This window comes from Marmota marmota, unplaced genomic scaffold, assembly GCF_001458135.2.
Source record: "Marmota marmota marmota unplaced genomic scaffold, marMar, whole genome shotgun sequence".
In the NCBI taxonomy this organism is placed as follows: Eukaryota; Metazoa; Chordata; class Mammalia; order Rodentia; family Sciuridae; genus Marmota; species Marmota marmota.
The window spans coordinates 1,093,995-1,118,844 of record NW_025999913.1 but is presented as its reverse complement, the minus strand read 5'-3'; the positions used below and the strand labels follow the sequence as shown (position 1 = coordinate 1,118,844).

Here is a 24,850-nt window from a genome sequence, read left to right as displayed (position 1 = left end):
TATAATTTGTTCTAATTCAGTCCCTAGCACTTCCCCTCCCCTCTCCTCTTTCCTCTCCCTGTTCCTTCCCTGGATTCTACTGATCTTTCCATTATTTCATTATACACACACGCACACACACACACACACACACACACACTACACATTTTAAATATAAATGTGGACATACACAATGGTGAGATTCATACATGTACATAGGAAAGTCAGGTCAGGTCCACTCCACTGTCTTTCCCTATCCCAACTCTCCTCCTTTCCCACCCTTCCTCTTTGTCTACTCCAGTGATCTTTCTTCTATTCTTTTTCTTACCCCCCCCCCACTTATTTTGGATTAGCTTCTGCATATCAGAGAAAACATTCTACCTTTGACTTTTAGGGAGATAGGCTTATTTCACTTAGCATGATAATCTCCAGTTCCACCCATTTACCAGCAAATGCCTTGGAGTCATTCTTCTTTAGCCAACCCCCATCTTTACCTAACATTATATACAAAAACTAACTGGAAATGGATCATAGATCTAAATGGAAGAGTTAACACTATAAAATTTCTAGATACAGAAGGGAAAAACTTACTGACCTGGGTTTTGGCAAGAATTTCTTAAATAAGAAACAAGAAGAGCTGGGATTGTGGCTCAGCGGTAGAGCACTCACCTAGCACGGATGGGACCAGGGTTCGATCCTCAGCACCACATAAAAATAAAGGCATTGTGTTATGTCCATCTACATCTAAAAAAAAGAAAGAAAGAAAGAAAAAAGGAAAGAAACAAGAAGAACAAAGTATAAGATTAAATAAATTTGAATTTTTCAAAGTTAAAATGCTTTGAAAGATAATGGATCTGAAAATAAAAAAGGAAGACAGAGACTGAGAAAATACTTACAAAACATACGCAACAAAGGATTTGTATCGGGATTACCTAAACAACTCCCACAGGGGCTGGGGTTGTGGCTCAGGGGTAGACCACTTGCCTCGCACATGTGAGGCACTGGGGTTGATCCTCAGCACCACCTAAATAAATAAAATTAATAAAATAAAGGCATTGTGCCCACATACAACTAAAAATATTTTTTAAAAAAAGAACTCCCCAGATGAACAATTAGAACTCAAATAAACCAATTAAAATCTCAATAGAGTTAAGACTCACTTCACCAAACTAGATAGACTGTGGGATATAAGCTCTATAAAAAGAGGCTCACCATCCAAAGTCATAGGGATGTGCATATTAAAACTGCAATTTTCTGGTTCTGGTTTGTCTTTAGAACCCTGCAAGGGGTCCACAAGGGGCATTGCTGGCCAGTTCCTGAGTGGTAACGGTTTTTGTCTGGGGCAGGTGGGCAAAGCCTGTTTCCTCCATATTGCAGAAAAAAAGCCCTGCTTCCTGAATAAACTACAGAGGCTACCGGGGACACACCTGCCCCACCCAGAGGTCTCTTCGCTGGGCTTGGCCTAGGCTACCTTGGACCAACTTCTGAAGCTACTCCGTGGTCCCTGTAATGCCACTGAACTGGAAGTCTCCTGTCAATCAACTGCCCCCTGCACTGCTACCACCATCACTTTGCCTCTGATTGGCTGCTGCCAGCCTGAGGCCACCTGGAAGACTTCTTTCTGGATGCTGCTGCCCTTGCAGCTGCAACCACCTGCTGCTGCCTGCCACAATAGACACCGCTGCCCTAGGTGCAACTGAAGCCAACACTGCTGCTGACCCCCAAGATCACCTGCTGTTATGCCCCCACAATTGCAATTGCAGCTACTGCTGCAGCCACCACTACTGCTGACCCGCTGCCTGCTGCCAAAGACCATGGTCACTACCGCTGCTACCACGGCCTCGAGGACTGCTTCGGGGGAGACTCCAGGTTTGGTTGCACGTGGCTGCACCCATTCTGGGACAACAGCCAGAGCCTGGGGCCGGGGTGCCAACAGGTTTACCACCATAAAAGCCTCTGTCTGGGGACTCCAGATGGGACCTGCAGATCCAGTGTGGGGATGCCTGCAGGTTTGGAGGAGCCTGGGGTCTTCCTGCTGAGAGTACTGGTGGCCTTTGTCTTTCTGCTGCGTCTCAGGGTTGCTCCTTTACATGAGGATATCACTGATGGTCTCTCTGCAAATAGAAGCAACACTGAGATCTTGGGACTGCAGGTGGCCGGCCGATCCTGAGGTATCTGAAGCCCAGATCCATGGGAGAGTGACTGGGTTTGCAAGGGCTAATCTGAGTTTAGTGATCCCGAGAGACGTCAGAGACAGCGCTGAGAAACTGTTGAACACTGACAAAGACAGTTCGACTTTCCAGCAAGATTTATTTTATTTTTCTATTTGCTAATATCTCTACTATATTTGGAAAAGGATGTTTTTTATGCATCAGTGTGTGGAGAACAAGGATATATGAATGGTGTTTGCATTTTTGTTGTATTCTTATGTATTTAAATTTTTCTATTTGTTCTTATTCCTCCTCTCTCTTGTTTTTTTCCAACTATTCTCCAACCAACAGTCAATCTCTGTTGGCTCCTCTTCCTCTCTTCCTGTGAATTTTCACTTCTAGCTTCTCTCTTCCTCCCTGTCAAATATCACATACTACACTACCTCTGTTCTCTCATCCACCATTTGAAATTGTAAATTGTTTTAACAAATATTCTGTTTGTACTATAGATAGTTATTGAACTCATTGTTTTGGTTTAATGCAAGAAAGCAGTAGACGCCTTAGAGGGAGCTATTAGGTTTAAGGCTATACATGTATATGCTGGGTGCTGATGATATTGGTCTTACCAGTAAAGGCGAAGTGCTGGAAACCTTCAAGGACACTATAGGTCTACAGGGTAGAAATTATGCTGCCTTGTATCCATACTTCTAGATGAGAAAACACACCAACAATATGAAAAAAAAAAAACAAGGAAATAAATCACCCCAAACAAACCAAGATGCTTCAACAACAAAAGCCACTGATAACACAGTAGAAGAAATGTCTAAGAAGGAGTTCAGATTGTACATAGATAAACTGATAGGTGAGGTAAAGGACAGTAAAAGGAGTGAAATCAAAGAAAAAATACAGGAAGTAAAAGATCACTTCAATAAAGAGTTAGAGATCGTGAAAGAAAACCAAGCATAAATCCTTGAAATGAAGGAATCATTAAGCCAAATTATAAATTCAATAGAAAGCATCACCAACAGACTAGACCACTTGGAAGACAGAACCTCAGACAATGAAGACAAAATAGATAATCTTGAAAGTAGAGTTGAACATGTGGAGAAGATGGTAAGAAACCAGAACAGAACATCCAAGATTTATGGGATAACATGAAAAGACCAAATTTAAAAGTTATCAGAATAGATGAAGGAGCAGAGATACAAACCAAAGGAATGCACAATCTTTTCAATGATATAATAGCCGAAAATTTCCCAAACCTAAAGAATGAAATGGAAAAACACATACAAGAGGCTTACAGGACCCCAAATGTACAAACTACATCAGATCCACACCAGGAAACATTATAATGAGAATGACTAACACAGAGAATAAAGATAAAATCTTAAAGGCTGTGAGAGAAAAAAATCAAATTACATATAGGGGGGAAACAATTCAGATCTCAACTGATTTCTCAAACCAGACCCTCAAAGCTAGGAGGTCCTGAAATAATATATTTCTTTTTTTCTTTTTTTAAGAGAGAGAGAGAGAATTTTTTTAATATTCATTTTTCTTTAGTTTTCGGCAGACACAACATCTTTATTTGTATGTGGTGCTGAGGATCGAACCCAGCGCCGCGTGCATGCCAGGCGAGCGCGTTACCACTTGAGCCACATCCCCAGCCCCTAAAATAATACTGGGTGACTTTAACACACCTCTCTCACTACTAGACACATCTTCCAAACAAAAACTAAATAAGGAAACTGTAGAACTAAATAATACAATCAAGAGTTTAGACTTAACAGACATAAATAGGATATTTCATCCATCAAGGAGCAAATATACTTTCTTCTCAGCAGCACATGGCTCCTTCTCTAAAATGGATCATATCTTATGCCACAAAGCAACTCTTAGTCAATACAAAAAAAAAAAAAAGGAGATAATACCCTGCATCCTATCAGACCACAATGGAATGAAATTAGAAATCAACAATAAAATAAAAAATACAAACTACTGTAACAAATGGAGACTGAATGATACACTATTGAATGATGAATGGATAGTAAAATAAATCAAGGATGAAATAAAAAAATTCCTAGAGGTAAATGAGAACACTAAGAGAACATATCAAAATCTCTGGGACACTATGAAGGCAGTACTCAGAGGAAAGTTTATTGCATTGAGCACATTCATCAAAAGAATAAAACATCTACAAATAAATGATGTAACACTACATCTCAAAGCCATAAAAAAATAAAAACACATCATTCCAAAAAATAGTAGAAGACAGTAAATAACTAAAATAATTGAAATTGATAAAATTGAAACACACAAACAAACAAAAAACAATTGAAAAAATTGACAAAACAAAAACTTGGTTCTTTGAAACAAATAAAATAGATAACCCCCTGGCCATGCTAACAAAGAGAAAAAGAGAGAAAACTCAAATTACTTAAATACAACACAAAGAAGGAATTTCACAATGGACAAGTCTGAAATACAGAAGATAATTAGAAACTATTTTGAAAATTTATATTCCAGTAAAATAGAAAATATCAAAGACATCGACAAATTTCTAGAGACATATGACCTACCCAAACTGAATGAGGAGGTCGTACATGACTTAAACAGATCAATTTCAAGTAATGAAATAGAAACTCCATTCAAAAAAAAAAAAAAAAAGCCTACCAACCAAGAAAAGCCCAGGACCAGATGGATTCTTAGCTGAGTTCTACAAGACTTTTAAAGAAGAATTAACACCAATACTCCTCAAAGTATTCCACGAAATAGAAAAGGAGGGAACCCTTCCAAACTCATTCTACAGGCTAATATCATCCTGATACCAAAAACAGACAAAGACACATCAAGGAAAGAAAATTTCAGACAAATATCCCTGATGAACATAGCTGGAAAAATTCTCAATACAATTCTGGCAAATCGCACACAAAAACATATTTTTAAAATAGTGCACCACAATCAAGTGGGGTTCATCCTAGGGATGCAGGGTTGGTTCAACATACAGAAATCAATAAATGTAATTCATCATATTAATAGACTTAAGAACAAAAATCTGGGCTGGGGATGTGGCTCAAGCGGTAGCGCGCTCACCTGGCATGCGTGCGGCCCGGGTTCGATCCTCAGCACCACATACAGACAAAGATGTGTCCGCCAAATATTAAAAGTAAATATTAAAAAAAAAAAAAAAAAAAAAAAAAATCTAGGGGAGGGGAGGGTGGATAGTAGGGGATAGGAAAAGTAGCAGAATACAACAGTCACTAATATGCCATTATGTAAAAATGTGAGTGTGTAACCGATGTGATTCTGCAATTTGTATTTGGGGTAAAAATGGGAGTTCATAACCCAATTGAGTCAAATGTATGAAAGATGATATATCATGAGCTTTGTAATGTTTTGAACAACCAATAAAAAAAATTTTAAAAATTAAAAAAAGAACAAAAATCATATGATTATCTCAATAGATACAGAAAAAGCATTTGACAAAATATAGCATATCTTCATGTTCAAAACACTAGAAAGACTAGGAATAATAGGAACATACCTCGACATTGTAAAAGCTATCTATGCTAATCCCAAGGCCAGCATCATTCTAAATGGATAAAAACCTAAACCATTCCCTCTAAAACCTGGAACAAGACAAGGATGTCCTCTTTCACCACTCCCATTCAACATCATCCTTGAAACTCTAGCCAGAGCAATTAGACAGAAGAAAGAAATTAAAGGGATACAAATAGGTAAAAAAATAACTCAAACTATCACTATTTGCTGATGACATGATTCTATATCTAGAAGATCCAAAAAAAAATTCTACCAGAGAACTTCTAGAACTAATAAATGAATTCAGCAAAGTAGCAGGATATAAAATCACCACTCATAAATCAAATTCATTCCTATACATCAGCAATGAATCCATGAAAAAGAAATTAGGAAAACTACCCCATTCACCATAGCCTCACAAAAAATAAAATACCTGCGAGTCAATCTATCAAAAGAGGTGAAAGACCTCTAAAATAAAAACTACAGAACACTAAAGAAAGAAATTGAAGAAAATCTCAGAAGATGGAAAGATCTCCCATGCTCCTGGATAGGCAATATTAATATTGTCAAATGGCCATACTACCAAAAGTGTTATATAGATTTAATGTAATTCCTATTAAAATCCCAATGACATTCTTCATATAAATAGAAAAGGCAATCATAAAATTAATTTGGAAAACTAAGAGACTCAGAATAGCTAAAGCAATGCTTAGCAAGAAAAGTGAAGCAGGAGGCATCACAATACCAGACCTTAAACTATACTACAGAGCTATAGTAACAAAAACAGCATGGTATTGGCACCAAAATATACCTGTAAACCAATGGTACAAAATAGAGGACACAGAGACAAACCCACATAAATATGGTTATGTCATACTAGACAAAGATGCCAAAAACATTCACTGGAGAAAAGATAGTCTATTCAATAAATGGTTTTGGCAAAACTGGAAATCCATATATAGCAAAACAAAATTAAACCTCTATCTCTCACCTTGCACAAAAATCAACTCAACATGGATCAAAGACTTAGGCACTAGAACCTGTGCCTAATAAAAGAAAAAATAGGCCCAAATCTTCACTATGTTGGTCTAGGATCTGACTTCCTTAACAAGACTCCTAAAGTGCAAGAAGAAAAATCAAGAATCAATAAATGGGATGGATTCAAATTAAAAAGCTTCTTCCCAGCAAAGGAAACAATCAATAATGTGAGGAAAGATCCTACAGACTGGAAGAAAATCTTTACCACATGCACCTCTGATAAAGCATTAATTTCTAGGATATATAAAGAACTCAAAAAACTTAACACCAAAAAATAAATAACCCAATAAAAAATGGGCTAAGGAACTGAGCAGAAACTTCACAGAAGAAGAAATACAATCGATCAACAAACTTGAAAAAGTGTTCAACATCTTCATCTCACTCCTGTCAGAATGGCAATCATTAAGAATACAGGCAACAATATGTGTTGGCAAGGATGTGGTGAAAAAGGTACACTCATACATTGCTAGTGGGACTGCAAATTGCTGCAACCACTATGGAAAGCAGTATGGAGATTCCTCCGAAAAACTTGGAATGGAACCACCATTTGACCCAGCTATCCCACCCCTTGGTTTAGACCCAAAGGATGTGAAATTGGCATACCACAGTAATGCAGCCACATCAATGTTTATAGCAGCTCAATTCACAATAGCTAAACTATGGAACCAACCTAGGTGTCCTTCAATAGATGAATAGATAAAGAAAATGTGGCATATACTCAATGGAATATCACTCAGCTTTAAAGAAGAGAGAAATTATGGCATTTGCCTGTAAATGGATGGAGTTGGAGAATATCATGCTAAGTGAAATAAGCCAATCCCCCAAAACCAAAGGCTGAATGTTTTCTCTAATATGTGGATGCTAATTCATAATAAGACAGGGAACACTAGAGAAGAACAGTGTTACCTTAGATTAGGTAGAGGGAAGTGAAGAGAGGGGAAGGAGGGGGATGTGGGAATAGGAAAGATAGTAGAATGAAACAGAAATTATTATTTTATGTGTGTATATATATGATTGCATGACCAGTATGATTCTACAACATGTACACTCATTATATCCCATCTATGTATGATATATCAACTTGCATAAATGCATTCTACCGTCTGGATAGCTAATTACAACAAATTTTTTAAACCTTTACTTTATTTATGCATTTATTTATGTGGTGCTGAGGATCGAACCCAGGACCTCACACATGCTAGTTGAATACTCTACCACTGAAACACAACCCCAGCCCTAATTACAACAAATTAAAAAAAATTAAAAAATAAAAACTACAATGGGCTAAGCATAGTGGCACATGCCTACAATTCCAACAGCTCAGGAGCCTGAGGCAGGAGGATCACAAGTTCAAAGCCAGCCTCAGCAACTTAGTGAGATCCTGTCTCAAAATAAAATATAAAAAGGGTTGGGGATGTGCTCAGTGGTTGAACACCCCTAGTTCAATCCCCAGTACCAAAAAAAAAAAAAAAAACCTGCAATGAGATACCACTGCACTCTTATTAGAACACATAAAACCAAAAAGACCCACCACTACAAGGTATGGAAGGACAAGAGCTCTACACACTGTAGTGAGAATGTAAAATGGTACAATCACTTGGGAAAATGTTCTTTTTCTTAAAAGGTTAAACATACTCATAGCATAACCTTAAAAGGTTAAATGTACCCTTCCTACATGTGGATTCCACATCCCCAGATTCAACCAACTGCAGATTGAAAATATTGCACATATACAGGATTTTTTCTTATCATTATTCCCAAAACAACACAGTAGAATGAATATTTATATCACATTTGTATTGTATTAGGTATTATAAGTAATCTAGAGATGGTTTAAAGTATACTGGAGGATTGGCACATGTTATCTGCAAACACTATACCAGTTCATGTAAGAGACCTGAGCATCCACAGATTTTAGTATCCACGTGGGGTGGGTTCTTAGAACCTATCCCCAGGGATACCCAGGGATCACTGTGCTATGTAACTCAACCATCCAATGTGTAGGTAAATGTCCCTTAGATAAAGGAAAAGATCTATATACACACAAACACAAGCACACTAATGGGCATGAATGTTCACAGCAGCTTTATTTATGATAATAGCCCAAACTGAAAACAACCGAATGTTCTCAGCAGGTGGATGGATAAACAAACAGTGGCACAGCATCTACATGATGAATACTGGTTAGCAATAAAAAGCAACGAACCACTAACACATGCAAAAACATGGGTGAGTCTCAAAATCACAAATGCTGAGTGGAAGTCGGGCAAAGGAGGATTCATGCTGCATTATCCCATTTATAATTTTAGAAAATGCAAACGCATCTATAGTTCTGGGAAGCAGATCAATGGTTGCCTAGGGAGGCAAGGATCACCAAGGGACATGAGGTAACCCTCGTGGGTGAGGGATATATTCATTATCTTCATTGTGGTGATGCTGTCACAGGTGTTTACAGATATCAAAAAAAAATCGCCAAATTGTACACAGTAAATGTGTACATGCTGTTGCAGGTGTTTGTATATACATATGACATGTATGTATATGTACAGACATTTATATCAAAAAATCATAAACTGTTCACTGTAAGTAGGCTGTAGCTTGATCCAGTTTTAAAGCCCTGGCTAATAACTGCAGTTCCTTTTCTTGAGCAGATGACTAAGCCCATTTTCTAACCACCTTCGTTATTGGGCTCCAAATTTACAATTTCCTTGCCCTAATCACCCCCAAGATAAATACCGGACAACCAGAGACAGTCCCTTTATGGTCTGGATATAAGGTGTCTCCAAAAGTTCCTGTGTTAGGCAATGCAGGAAGAATGTTGGCGAAATGATTAGATCATGAGAGCTGTCATTCATCAGTGGATTAATCCATTTTTTTTAAAATTTATCTTTTAGTTGTAGATAGACACAATACCTTTATTTTATTTATTTCTATGTGGTGCTGAGGATCAAACCCAGTGCCTCACACATCCCAGGCAAGCGCTCTAGCACTGAGCCACAACCCCAACCTTAATCCGTTTAGGTGGTAGCTGTAGGCAGGTAAGGTGTGGCTGGGGGAAGTAAGGGTGCCCTTGGGGATTATATCTTGTCCCTGGCTCCTCACCCAGGGTCACCTCCTGGCAGCCACACACTCATGACCTGCCTCACTCAGGCCTGGAGAAATGGAGCTGGCTGACCGTGGACTGAACCTCTGAAACCATGATCCCAAATAAACTTTTCCTTCTTTAAGTTGTTCTGAAAGCTAACACAGTCCCTATACCAGGGAGCCCTGAAATTATTCAAACTGGCCAGTTCTAAGCCTGCTAGCCTTGACTTGCTTGTTCCTTTCCACAGAGACTAAATAGAGGAGCCTGCCCATAGTTCCCTGGCCCCTGCCTCCTGACTGAGCCAGCTTCACTACAGTGGCCCTGCAAGGCGCCCGCTGTGTTCTCCCTGGGAACCGTGGGCATAACAAAGCTGAGACACTCCTTTGGTTGCTTTTTCCTGATCTGGGTTTGGCTTGATCACACCTCTCCTAGGAGAGCTGATTGTGGGCTGGGAGTGTAGCTCAGCGGAGGAGCACTTGCCTAGCACACTTTGCAAGAGCCTGGATTCCATCCCCAGCACTGCAAAAATAAATAAACAAACAAACAAACGAAAGTTCTTTTTAAAAGTCAGCTATGCCCCCTAAATCTGTTGAAAAACATGACAACAACAACAACAAAAACCTACTTACTGATGATGATTTGAATCTACTCACATAATTTTTTCCCCCCTGGGTATCGAACTCAGGGCTTCACAAGGCAAGGCAAGCATTCTACCATTGAGCTGCACCCCCAGTCCCACCCCTGTCACTTTACAGAAGAGGAAAGGGAACGTCATCTATTCTCTCCATATACGGAGCAGGAGAAAGTGGAGAGGGCAGTCCCTGAGCCTTGTCCTGAACTCTTCACCACACGAACAAAAGAACCTTTTAACTGCAGGTCTCTGGAGCTCATTAAATGAGAGGAAGTAGGAGTGCATTTGAGGCGCAGAAACTGTTCCTTTGCAAAGAAAATGAAAGCAATAAAGCCCGGGGCAAATAGAAGACAGCCGGGTATAGGAAGAACGGAACCAGAACAATATTTGAATAAATAGCAGTAATGACCCGCTGGGAGCAATCACCACCGAGGCCCGCCAGAGGGCGCTGAAGAGTACAGACGGCCACTAGGGAGCCCAGGCCAAGCCTGGAGGGCGCTTTGGGGAGATGGGGACAGCCAGATCATCTCATCTAATGATGATCTTGAAAAGCAAACAACTGAGCAAAGGTTCAGGTGACTCAAACGACTGAGCAAAGGTTCAGGTGACTCACCCACACACCTACCAGTGCAGTAAAGACAGAACGATCCTTCCCACTCCCAATGGCAGTTCAAAGTATCCTTCCCTTTCTTCTTGTGCCTAATGTCCTTGCTCCACGCCATTTCCAGGGGGCAATCTCCTTCCCCACCGTCGTGCACTGACCTCTCCAGAGGCCCAGCCCTACCTCCGGGCGGTGGAGGATCAGAGGCCACAGCAGCCTTGGGGAAACTGCCCATCTGCAACGTAGTACTTTTAAATTCTGACTCACCCAGAGGCTGAGCAGGGCTTCTCTATGTATTTTTTTTTTTTTCTACCTCACTGTGTCTACCAGACTGAGATGGGCCCTGGAGGGCTTTGTTCATCCCTCCAAAAATGAATTCTTCAGAAACGAGTTCACCAAATGACTGACTTTGCTAAAAACCAATCTGTTGGCTTATTGACGGGGGCTCACACATTATTGATTAGGACTCGCACATTATTGATTGGGACTAAGCCAGCCAAGACCAGGGGCTCCTCATAGGGTTGGTGGGGGTGCAGACATGTAGAGTCATCAACAGATTTTCCTTTGGGTCAGCACATCCTACAAGAGTAAGTGCCCCAAAAGCCCGTGGATAGAGTTGACTCCTGATTTGGGGGTTTGGGGATTCTGGTTACCCACTGTTGCCCTCTCAATCTGTTTCCCAGGAGTTGTGGTCTCCCTAGTGACTCTGGTATTATTTGTTAACAGCCCCCCAAGGCCTCTGAGTTGGAGGTCCAGGATGCTGATCACCAAGAGTCACAAAACCTCCATTTGCACAACAGCCTAAGGAGGTCATGCAAAATCCTGCTGTTCTTGACAGATTAAACCCAGACTTATTAGTTTGAAATGAGGGTAGTTTCCCTGGCTGACTTCGGCCTTTTATGACTCCCACATGTCAGATCCTTTATTGCTCCTACCTTCTCTCTCTTGCCCTCTATTATACAGTCTCAGCATCACAAGAGAGAAGTCTATATGTATATCATATAAATGATAATTCTAAAATATGTCCTTGGCTGCACTGGAAAGATATTCTGAGATTTTCTCAAGGCCTGCTCAGAACACTGCCCTTGTCTCTGGATGTTAAAAGGGAATTGGTCACTTAGCGCCATCATCACTAGATCTGACCAGTACCGAGCAAGATGGCTTCCTACAGCTTAAGCAGCATGGAGATATATCCCATCACATTCTGATTCAGGCTGTGGGACCCTCTCTGAGGACGCACTCACACTGCCTGTACCACCTCCTTGAAGGCTTCTGTGGTCTTGAAGAAACTGTCTTTCTTTCCTGGCTGGTCACACATTGCTCAGAGTCCCCCCTTCCACACACATACCCTGACTTTTTGTGACCTATCCCAGCACCAAAGCTTCCTTTATTCAGGGGTCAATTCCATTTGGGAGACACTCAACTAAATTCATTTCCCTCCCGTTTCCGTTTCCTCTAGCTACTTCCTCCCTGACACCACGGCTTGGTGTTGCTGAAGGCTGTCACCCAGAGACCAGCTTTCCTCCTTTCCTGTTCTCCTTGGGCTCCTTTCCCCTTGGAAAGGGGGAGCTGACCTTGTATTTCAAAGCTGTGCCTGTCAAAAAGCATGATGTCTCTGACTTCTCCAATTTTTTTTTTTTTCCTCGGGACTGGAGATTGAACCCAAGGGAAGCTTAACCACTGAGCCACATCCCCAACCCTTTTTTATACTTTATTTAGAGACAGCATCTCGCTGAGTGGCTTACAGTATCACTAAGTTCCTGAGGCTGGCTTTGAACTCACGATCCTCCTGCCTCAACCTCTGGGGCCGCTGGGGTTACAGGTTTGTGCCACTATACCCGGTTCCTCCAAATTTCTTACAGCAGAAAAAGAATGAACTTGGCAGGGCTGGGGCTGTAGCTCAGTGGTACACGCTTGCCTAGCATGCGTGAGGCACAGGGTTCAATCCTCAGCACCACATAAAAACAAAAAATAAATAAAATAAAGGCATTCTGTTCATCTACAACTAAAAAAAAATTTAAAAAGAACGAACTTGGCAATGTATTAGAATCAGAGAAGAGTCCTACAACTTAGAGGGAAAGGATCAACTTCTCTGTTATTTCTAGAAAATGCTCCCCAGGTGTAAGCATTAGGTTTTCTTAGAAGGGACAAGAACAACTGCGGTACTTCAATCTGGGTGCCTCTGACCATTGAAAACATGGTTAAATCAGTGCGTTGAGATGTAAGTGTCTCAAAGGGCTGCTGTTTTCCTGATCTTTTAGGGTCCCTGGGAGGTTTGGAGTGGGAGAGCAAAGTTTAAGGGCACACAGAGTGGACACTGGTATTGAACTTGGTTCCCACCACAGAGATTGAGGAAGGACTTTCTTGTACTTTGTCAAATACTGGAACAAAGGGCTGAGGTCTGGCACTAAGAGTAGGTGCTCTTTCAGAGAGGCAAAAAAGTCCTAAAACAAGTGTTAATATTATTCTAATTTTCCCCAGACCATGCCATGTTGGTGCAATCAAGGACTTGAATGGCGACCCCCGCTATGACTTGTCCAGCAGCTCTCAGCCCCCTCAAGTGTGGGGACCTCAGATGTTTCTCCTTTAAACTCTTGTTGTCTTTTAGGAGTTTTGTTATCATCCCCTATACCCAGGTTCTGCCGAGCCTCTGTTATTCCTAAAAGTCAGGAAGAATTCCCTTCAATCATTTCAAGTCTGGCTGGTCTATGGGTCGCCCCTTCGCTGAGTCTCCTTGTGAGTGGACGGTGTGAAAAACCCAGGGCCTGAACCTAGGTCTGTAGGCCGTCTAGCACGCAGGACTATTTCTGCCTCTAATATCCTTAGTATTCTCAATAGGACTTAATATTTCAGATCTGTAAATCCAGCTGCTTAGAAACATCAAGGACGATGAAGTGAGAACACCACTAAATCCTTAAATGTATTCCTCGCAATGCCGACCAGCCCCCTGAGCAAGGTGACAGAGAACCCTCTCTTATTCTCCAGTGTTTATTGGCTCATAGCAACTAAGTGCCCCAGAGATTAGGACAGAACATTTTCTTAGTTATAGGTGACAGAAACGTCATCTAAGCTATTTCTTAGGAATTTAGTTATTTATTATAAATTAATTGTTAAATACTTAAGAATTTGTTGGAGGAATCTGCTTTGGTTTAGATGTGTTTGTTCCCCCAAGTTTCACATGTTGGTCCTCAGTGTGGAGATGTAAGAGGTGGGACCTGGTGGGAGGCTCTTAGGTCACTGGGGATCTGCCTTCAAAAGGAATTACCACGATTCTCATGGAACTCCATTCTTGCTGTGGCTTCCAGTGTTTCCATGTGATCTCTCCCTCTCACATATACTCCTGCCATGATACCATTCACCATGACAGAGGTATCCTTGACAGAGCCAGTGCTATGCTATTTGGATTATCAGCCTCCAAAATTTTGAATAAACTAAACCTCCTTTCTTTAGAAGTTACCCAGCCTCGGGTATTTTGTGATAGTAACAGAAAATGGACTAATTTATGATCCAACAGAAGAGTTGACCAGCAAACCATGAAAACAACAGAGATGTATTTGTGTCTCAGGAACAACCAGAATCAAAATGTGGATGCCCCAGGACTCATCATCTTCCCCTGCACCTCCCTTCAGAAGCTTCCACTTATCCTCCCTGCAGGGTAGCTTTCTCCACAAGGTAAGAGGCACAATCCAAGTCTCACATCATACTGCTCTAACCTCCAGAAAAAGACCATGTTTCACTGACAATTCATACGTTCTGGTAGAGGGTTCTACAGATGCAGTACGGCAGGGTGCCCACCTGAACAATCTCTGTGGACACTTAGCCCACACATGACTCTACTTCCAAGGGGCAGGGGAGGGTTCTCCATGAATCCAGTAGCTCCCAGGAGAACCTCAGAGCTGGAGGGAAGGAGCAGCCATGGCAGGAAGAAGAGAAGGGGCAGGTGTCCCATAACACAGGTGCCCAGTGCAGGCTCCGAAAGTCCTCTCTCTTCACCTGGAAAATGCCCAGGTAACGTTCCCAGGAAACTTTCTCTGGCCCCAGTCTCGACCAGGTGCCCTGGCTGTGTGCTGTGCACCCTGTGGTACATCTCCAGTGTGTTTCTGGTCGGTGGCCTGATTTCTCCCTCTCCACTCCGGCTGTCGTTGCTGGAGAAGGCAACTGTGGCATGCACCTGTGCATTACTCAGACCTAGCTCAGTGCCTGCCCCACGGCCTGTTCTCAATATATTCCTTGAAAGGAATGTGGAAAACCCAGGGCTCATTCACTCGTGACAGGAACGAGGCCACACACTGGGCAACCATAAAGCCACTCTAGGGCCATTTGGTACAAAAGATAAGGCCACTTGGGAAGGTCCTGAGGGCACCATCACTTGCCTGCTCCGAGCAACCAGGTATGTCCACAGAGTCATCAAGAGGAGGCTGGAATCGTTCAGTCTGTGTTGTTTAAAGCAGAGAATCTGTGTATGTTTCTTAAAGCTTTTCATTGAAAGTGTGGAGAAAGGTTTTTATTTGATCCCCATAAATATCCATTTCCTTGATTTCTGTACAACAGTGTTTTCTTGACCCTCCTTTGTTGATTTTTAATGGAGGAATACAACAAGCATTTATCACATGCTTTTTATGGGACAGAGACGGGGCTAGGCATCAGTGCTACAAAGACATTCGTGGCCTATAGAGACCTGCGGTCAGTGTAGAACTGCAGAAAGTGCATTGACACAAGCTCCCACAGACCCCTTGGGAACAGAGGACAGAGCCTTTCTGTCAGGCTAAGGGACCTGGAATCTTCCGAAGCTTCTCTGTAGAGGGTGGGATGTGCATTGACTTGGAGTTTTTGATTGCAAGCACGGTTTCTGACTGTCTTACTCCATTTTCTGGTACTATGTCAGAACACTTGAGACATGGAACTTACAAAAAAAGAGGTTTATTTTGGCCCACAGTTCTGAAAATCCAGGAGCCTGGTGCCAGTATCTGCTGGCTTCTGGTAAGGGCCTTGTGGTTTACAGCATGGAAACATGGTGGATGTCATCATATAGAGGGACTACGTGCAAGAGGCGTGGAGCAGGCATGGAAGATAGGAAAGGGGACAGAACTCTCCAAACAGCTAACCCTTCCCTTGAGAAAAGTGTGAATTCATACAGCAGGGTGGATCCTCATGACCCCACCCACCCCATGAAGGCCCCACCACCTCTCAACACCATTACACCAAGGACCAAACTTCAACATGGTGGCTGCAAGCCATGTTCAAACCACACCACTTCTGGCCAAGTCAAGCAACTTGTAGCCATGTGATAAAGAATCTAATGAAAACAAACTGAGGCAAGGCAGAAGTCAAGCCAACCTGGGGATCCAGCCAGCCAGAGCTACGGTGCTGGGAGAATGAGCTCCTGGCACTTTGTACCCTGGAAAGGAGATGGGAAGCCATCTTTCCAACTCTGAGAGGAGAATCCAGGGCCTAGGCTGAGTTATATCCCTTCTCCTTGGCCAGAGGAGAGCTCTGCCCCACATTCAGCCTTTAAGTCCTAGAACTCTCCCCTTTCAGTAGCCCTGGGTCCTGCCCCAACTCACCCCATCAACTCCTGCCTAAGCCCCTAATCATCATCACCTGGGTCCTGCAAGAGCTTCTTAACAGGTACCCCCAACCCCACCACCACCACCAAGGCACTTCTGTCTCTGCCAGGGAATCTTCTAGAGACTCAAACTGCATCACGTCACTTCCCTGCCTCAAGCCTCCCAGTGCTCTCCAGGCTGTTGGGACTCGGTGCAGATGGCAACAGGACTCACAAAGTTCTCTGTGGCTGGCCCAGGCCCATGGGTCTTGCTCAGTGCTGTCACTCCCCAACACTGGCCTTTTTGTTCCAATTGTGCAGTCAACTGCATCTCCACAATTTGCAAAGCTCTCCTCTTCCTCCTCAGTGAGCTAATTTCTGCTTAACTGGTCATTTCTTGTTTTATTAACAGCTCTTACTCTTTTTTTTTTTTCTTTAGGAGCTATTTTCTAACATCAGGGTTACTGGCTTAAGTATCTGTTGGCAGATGGGGGCAAAGACAGAGGAAGGGGTAAAAGTGAGCTCAATTTTGGACATGTCCCATGGGGTCTTAACACTCCAAATTCTACCCACCCTTCAATTATAAACAACCACACAAGTTACATTATTACTTATTCATTCATTCATCAAACATTTAACAACCACCTACAATGTGCAGGTGTTGAGAATGTAGCACTTCACCTAATTGCTCTCTTCAATGACTCACAGTCTGGTAGGGACAAGTTAACAAAGGACTATGATACAGTAAGATAAAGTGTCGTTATATAAATACTAAGATTGCTAATGTTACCACAAAAGGACTGGGCTGGACATGAACTTCATGGATCATCTCAGCCTTTTATTCAGGAATGAAGTTTCATATAGGAACGGGGTAATGCTGGTGGAGACACTTTCCTGGTGGAAAGTGAATCATCGATCAAAGGAGGGGAATGGGCTTATGTAGGTTATACCGACAGGTGACTTAATAAGTGAGTCAGTTTGGGCACTCAGGAATTTGGGGTCTGTTCTATTGGACGAAATGGAAGGGAGTCTGGGGTCAGTGGTCAGTCTCTGGGATTTATCATGCTGGACCAGATGGAGGGCCTGGGGTCAGTGGTGGGTATCTGGAAAGGATTTGTTTAGGGAAGGATTAATGCTTTGGCCTCTTCCTAGAAACTGCCTTTCTAGGTTTGATGGACACCTCCTCCCCAGGGTTTGTTTTATCACTGGAAAAGAATGTATTGGGAAAGGATCAACGCCCTCAATGTATGGCTTTCCTTCTCACTCTGCTTTTCCCAGGTCTCACTATTTTGGGGGGGGTTGTCAATTTCTATATATAAAAGCTGACATAAATTTCCTTAAACTATTTGACCTAAATCCAGGCTTAGGTGGGGAAAAATAACCAGTAGAGATGATTTTAAGTATTATGGCATTCCTGGTCATTTTCTTGTAATGACCAAGTCACAACCTTTCAACTCTCCAAATATCTTCAATTTTCAGACTATCACTACATGAATTTAAAAAAAAAGACTTTTTCCATAATTGCTTTCAGTTTGTTTCAACTGAATAAGTATATTTACATTCACATGTGGATTTGTCTCACACCAACTGGGCACAAAGCAACCAAGAAGAGTATGCGAACAGCTGTAATAAAAAAAAAAATTGGATGCTCCATTTGTGTACAATGTGTCAAAATGCATTCTACTGTCACTATAACTAATTAGAACAAATTTTTTAAAATTGGGGTGAGGGTGTCGCTCAGTGGTAGAGTTCCTGTGTGAGGCACGTGTGAGGCCCTGGGTTCAATCCCCAGCAATGCAAAAACAAAAAAGGTTGATGAAACCATAGTTGATAGGAAGCCCAGTGGCTTCATGAACCCAATCACTCTTCAGACTGCCCCACTCCACGAGACCAGAGAGACCAAAGACGCATCTCTCCTGTTCAAGAAGGAATTCTGCCAACAGATCCCCTTGGACCCAAATTGCAACTCTTCCCTGGATCTGAGAGGTGACTTAATTAATAAGCGAGTCAGTGTGGGCACTCAGGAATTTGGGGTCTGTTCTATTGGACGAAATGGAAGGGGGTCTGGGGTCAGCAGTCAGTCACTGGGATTTATCTTACTGGAACAGATGGAGGGCCTGGGGTCAGTGTGCAGATTTTGCACTTGCCAAGCCTGCACAATTTCATCAGCTGATTCCTTAAAGATTCATTCATATTCTCTGTCTCTCCATCCGGTTGGTCCTATTTCTCTAGAGATCCCTGACTTCTACATTTGGATTATTTTCAACAGTGTTGCCCAGATATTTTGTCTCCAAGAACTGCAGTCAGCTTGCTGCCTTAATTCTAACATTTCTGACCCTGCCACTTGGTGGTCCAGGAAAGGTGGGAAGTGTAGACAACTACAGTGTCACCATGTCAGGCAGGAAACCCCTCCCTCAGGCACTGAGACCCTTTTCTCCCCCAATGCCCATCTAAGTCTGCCTGGGAGAACTGGGGGTCTTCAAAGCATTTTGCATTTAATTTGATAGAGTGGCAGGGACTACCAGAAAGTTCCAATCAAACCCAGACATCCATGGAACCCCTAAAAAGGACCAATGTGTCTGACAGCCCCTTGCCCTTCCACATTCATAAGCATTTATTAAGCACTTACTGCAATTGACTGGAATTGGTACAATGAACATAAGAGATTAATAAAAACACAGCCACTGCCCAGGAAGCCAGAATTTCATGCTCTTTTTCTTTTATTCTTCCTCATAACTGCAAACATCATCCAGACCTCAGGATTTTAACCTTTTTAAAAAAATTCCTTCAGAAACCAATTAAAGGAAAAGCTATAAATCACCACTGAATTCTGCCTTTCCACAGCTCCCACCTTCGGGTGACTGACTATACCCAGGGACATAAAGGAGATTCAATGCTAAAGCCCAAGAGGCCCTTTTAGATAATGTAACAGTGTTTTAAGAGAATGTATCTTTGTCTGCACCCTGAATTGTTGGCTTATCTTTTATGTTCTTCAAAGAAAAAATAAATCCCTTACAGGGAACTTCTAAAAAGGATACGCATAAAATTTGACAAGGTTTCAAAAGCTGAAAAAGCAAATTCGATTTTAGTCAAAATGGAGCATCAGAAGAGACTTGAAGGCTTTCTTTCGGAATGTGACTCAAAACTCTTCCCCAAATACACTGTGCAACCGCATTCACACTTTTTTTCACTAGGTGGCAGCAGAGGGACCTCTCTGACTTGTGACCACTGGCTTTTGGAGGCCATGGGGGATCAGAGAGTGGAATCACTTTATTTTGGTGGCGGGGGGTGGGGGGGCTGTCCCCTTTGACATCAAACATGTCAAACCATCATAGTTGACATTAATATCAAATAAGTGACCTGCAGTGTAGAATTAATGTCAATTCAATATGTGGGCAGGAATAGGGGAGGGAAGTGGGAGAAGCAGGAGCCATTGGCTAGGGCCCAAATGCACTTTGTCCCACTTGGATGGTCTTTCTTTGGTGTTCCTGAACGGTAGCCAGGAGCCAGTTTTAAAGCTGGTGTTGGCCACTTCGCAGTGGTGCACGCCTGTAATCCCAGAGGCTCAGGAGACTGAGGCAAGAGGACTGTGAGTTCAAGGTCAGCCTCAGCAACTTTGTAAGGCCATAAGCAACTCAAGAAGACCCCATCTCTAAATAACATATATATTTTTTAAAAAAGGCTGGTGATGTGACTCAAGATCCCCCGACCAACCCCAGGAGGACAAGGAACTCTAAAAACCTCCCTTTCCTGTCCCAAGCCCTCCCTTCCTGCCCTAAACCCAATAAAATTCCAATCCAGCTGAGCCTGGGTGCAATTCCCCCTGACCCACTCTGTTGGACTGGAGGGTTTCACCCAGGAGCGAATCTCAATAAAGCCTTGTTCAGCTGCTTTTAATCTGCCTCCTTTTGATCACCGGTGCCTGACCTTACATGTACCTGTTCAGTACAGATGCAATTTTTATTTTCCAAATGTTTTTGATCTATGGATCCAATGTTTTGGATATGCAGATGTGGAATCTACAGATACAGGAGAAACATAGTTTAACTCTATCCCCTGTGCTTGGTTGGAAGCAACCATATCCCCGCTCAGTTAGGGATCCGATGAGATGTTTACTGGATGGGAAAGGATGAATAATTGAATCTAGGATTCCCTGGCTCTTGAACACTTGGCAATTACAGTAAATGAGCACTTCGCCATGATTCGCAATGAGTGTTTGTGGAAGCAGGTTCCATTCAGGCAGCAGCTACTGTTTATCCACTCAGCCTTGGGCTAGAGAAGCTGCTTCGCTGGCTCCGTTCTCTGTTCCCCACCCCTGCACGCACTCAGGGCTCCATCGCCTCCACGGTTTTACAGTTATCTGAATGCTCACTGCATCAGTTCCTATCCCTGTCCTTCACTAAAAGCTGCCAAGGGCAGAGACCAAGTCTGACTGTGCTCAGCACTCTATCTCCAGGACTTTGCACACAGAAGAAGCTTGGGATTCAATGAATGACTGCATGAATGCCCCCGCAGGTCCATTGTTTTTTACAGATTGAAGTCCTCTGTGGACTTGGATGTCTCCGTGTTCATTTCTCAGTTCAGTGAGCTGCACCTGGCTTTTGCAGCTCAATTGAATGGCAGGCAACTGGTCCTTGAAGTAAAGTTGATGCTTTTGGACCTGCTAAAACAAAAAAACGTCTCTTGAACCTGTTCTGTCACATTGTAACTCATTGTTTCCAGATGCCACCTGTATGGAAGAGAGACTTCTTATGTCTGCAATAAACACACATACCTCTCTTCTTTTATCAAAATCTATCAAAACATTGCCACTCTTACTCAACTTCCAAAGTTCCTGAAATGGGTGAGTTTTGCCTTAAGGGACTACATCTACCTTTGTAGCCCCCAGGGGACAGCAGGACAGAGGGAAGACCAGACAGTGTAGAGGACAGAGTACCAGCCAGATTTAGGATGTCAAGTGATATGACTTTCAACAGGCTATTTCTTCACTCAGCTTTAGTCTCCTCTTCTGTAAACAGAGATTTGGTCAGATAGAGTCTCCAGTCCCCTCAGCTCCTGAAAATCTATAATGAGGGCTGGAACGTGTGCACTCAGAGAAACCTCCCCACCCCCGGTAAAGTTTCTCACCAAGCCCATCCCTAGAGACACTAGTTCAAGTCCTGCTTTAGTAAATATATCTTAATTCCCAAAGAAAATAGACTATAATAAGGGCTTTTACCTAGATGCCTAGTCTTCTCCCTAACATGCCCTGGCTAAGCCTCTTGTAGACATACACTGACCAAGGCCTAGTGGAATTATTTCTCAGAATGACGCCCAAGTGGAGATTTTTCATCTTGTTAATTAACATTCATAGTTTTGAATTCTTGCAAGCATTTCAAAAGGCCTACATGACATGGAATAAGGGGTGATTTTTGTGGGGCTAGTTCCTTCAGTGAGCTGCTCAGACAGGAAAAGGCCAACTCAGCTCCACTTCTGCCTGTACAGGGGCCTGGTTTTCTTAGTATATTCAGCAACTATCCGGTAGTGATCGAAATTCTACTTATGTGATGAAAACAGCCACAAAAAGGGAGAGACTACCTGTTTATTTTGTTAATGAAAGACCCCCCAAAGAGGGGTTAAGTATAAGAAAATAATTATTTTTCCAGAAAGTAGGAGTTTTAGCTAATTGTGGCAGGACAGCTGCTCTGCGCTCCCAAGGCACAGAGTGGGGGGGAAATCCCTCAGTGTTTCTACTCTCCTTTTTCTCCATTTTCTAGTGTACCGACCCTCAGGTAAGTTCACAGCAGGGTTCATGCAGCATCTAGAGGCCAGCAAAAGGAGCCACAAGTCTGAGGGGAAGGAAATCTTGCCCTCAGTTCTACAGAGCTGCCCCTTCAAGATGGTGGCATCAAACACTGTTGCTTCTCTCGACATTTTCCCACTGCTGCAATGCAGTCATGGAAGTGGGTGGTTACAGGCTGGACAACCGTAAAAGGAAGCCTCGAACCAAGTACTGGGTACTAGTACCTAAAACTAAGTACTAGAAAGGTGGTGGAGAAAGAGGAGCTTGAGAAGTCTGTGAATCCTGGGCTGACCCTGATATAAGCAAGGGTGGACCTGGCCCTAATTATCCTTCTAAAGACTTTGAGAACTGAACTCACAGATGGGTCTTCCCAGGTCCCAGACTGGAGCACTGGGGCAGGGGCTGCATGCAGGGACAGATCTGAGCAGCATTGAAAGTCTTTGAAAACGAAACTGACATTGGGATCACAGCCCAGAGAAAGTAGGTTGAAACTTGAGGCCTGAATCTAAGCAACAAGTGCACAGTATGCCAAAACAGATGTCAACCTTCTCCAAAGGGGATTGAAACAAGAATCAAAAATGACTTGTAATGCCAGATTCGTGGGACCCCAATAGACCTCCAGGAGCCGAATCCGATGCAATCACACAAGAGTCTTTATTGCAAGCTCCAGCCTGGACTCACAACCGTTCCCGACGCAGCGGTCCCAGGGAGTGAGTCCTGGTCCTTTGTCCAGTGAGATTTTGTAGGTTTTGGGGGGATACTCTATGCATCACAACATCACACAGCAAATCATTCCATACCGCGGGAAAATCAAACAACTACTCTTAACATTGATTAGCACATTCATTGGCAGGAACAAGTTGGGTAGGGGTGATTCCTTTGAACTGATTGGTTTAGGCCACGAGGGGTGTTCGGACTAAACTACATGGTTTCCCAACATGTTATCAACCACCATAAACTACTGGGGGGTCATCTGGCATCCCAGGTATTTTCCCTGTCTCCTGCTGATTGGTGGTTGCTAGGGGGTGGCTATGGGTCTTCACCTAGCCTGACTGAGTCAGGGACACCTGGAGCCATGGATCTCTCCTGTTATTTGCAGACAAACAACTCAGCAGGTGGGTAGGTGCTTAGGAGTGCTCTGTGGGTTTTTCCAAGGACAAGGGTCACGCCCTCTTCCTTAGGACAGGCCTTGAGGTAGAAGCTGGTTTCTCAAAAATGGAGTCACATCAGTTTCTCAGACTCAGCATACAAAGAACCGTGAAAATCTCAGCACACATGAACACAGTTGAAAGACACCAATAATACCATGACATAAATGTTGGAGTGACTGACAAAGCTTTTGAAATTCTTGAATGAGTAGTCATGAACACTCGTGAAACAAAAGTTAAAATACGAGGTCTCATTAAGGAAATAGAATATACAAAGGAGATCAACAGGAATTTTAAGAGTTGAAAATATGATAACCAATATAAAAGAATTTTTTAAATGACCCATTAAATGAGCTCCACACCACAAAAGATACGATCGAAGAAAGAGTGAACTTGAAAATACATCAACACAGAGGAAGAAGTTTGAAAGAAAAAAACCTGAGTCTCAGGGACCTGTGGGACAATGGCACGAGTTCTAATATTTGTGTTTTTGGAGTTCTAGAGAAGAGGAGAAAGATTTCAGTGCTGCACAAACATGTCAAGAAATAATGTCTAGGGGCTGGGGGTGTATGTAGCTCAGTGGTAGAGCACCTGCCTAGCATGTGTAAGTGTTAGGTGCAGAATAGGCTGAACTATGTTATCTGCAGGGCAGGCTGAACAAATGTTAGCTGCAGGATGGCCCACGCACTCAAAACCCCTCTGTCTGGTCCTTTACCACCTGTTTGCGTCAAAGCTGAACATTCAACCCCCACTCAAGGCTGAACACTCAACACCCCCTTGTGCCAACAAGGCAGCTTGCAGACCCAGAGGCCCCATTAGATTTGGGCTATAAAAACTCCTTCCTGCTGGGCCCCTCTCTCTCTTGCTCTCTTGTTCTCTTGCTCTGTCTCTCTCTCGATCTCTCTGTCTCCCTTGTGTGCATGCTCTCTCCTCTCTCCTCTCTCTCTCTCTCTCTCTCTCTCTCTCTCTCTCTCTTTCTCTCTTTTCTCCTCTGTTGCACTGCTGCAAAAATATCTCTAGGTCACTCCGAGTGTTGTGGTCACTTTCCTTTCAGTAAGACCCTGGGTTGCATCTCTAGCACCAAAATAATAAATAAAAACAACAAAAACTTTCCTAGTTTAGCAAAGATTTTTAAAGGTGAAACAGAATAACTGTAATAAATGCAAATAAATCTATAACAACAGTGTTAAAAAACACAGATATTTTAAAAATCTTGAACACAGCTAGAGAAAAAAACACAGTGCCCACAGAGGATTTTCAATTCAAATAACTACGGATTTCTTTCAGATCACATGGGACCAGAAGGAAGTAGTAGAACAACATTTTAAGAGTACAAAAAAAAAAAAAAAAGAAG

General features: G+C 42.7%; 1 protein-coding gene across 1 annotated transcript in view; it reads left to right on the top strand.

Annotated features, from left to right (window-relative positions):
• The first annotated feature begins 20,606 nt into the window (after positions 1-20,606).
• Positions 20,607-24,850, top strand: part of Eci2 (enoyl-CoA delta isomerase 2) — a 39,521-nt gene continuing 35,277 nt past the window's right edge. Inside the window, exon 1 of the mRNA XM_048799710.1 lies at positions 20,607-20,624. The gene's annotated coding sequence lies outside the window, so the exon portion shown is untranslated. The remainder of the gene's footprint in view (positions 20,625-24,850) is intronic.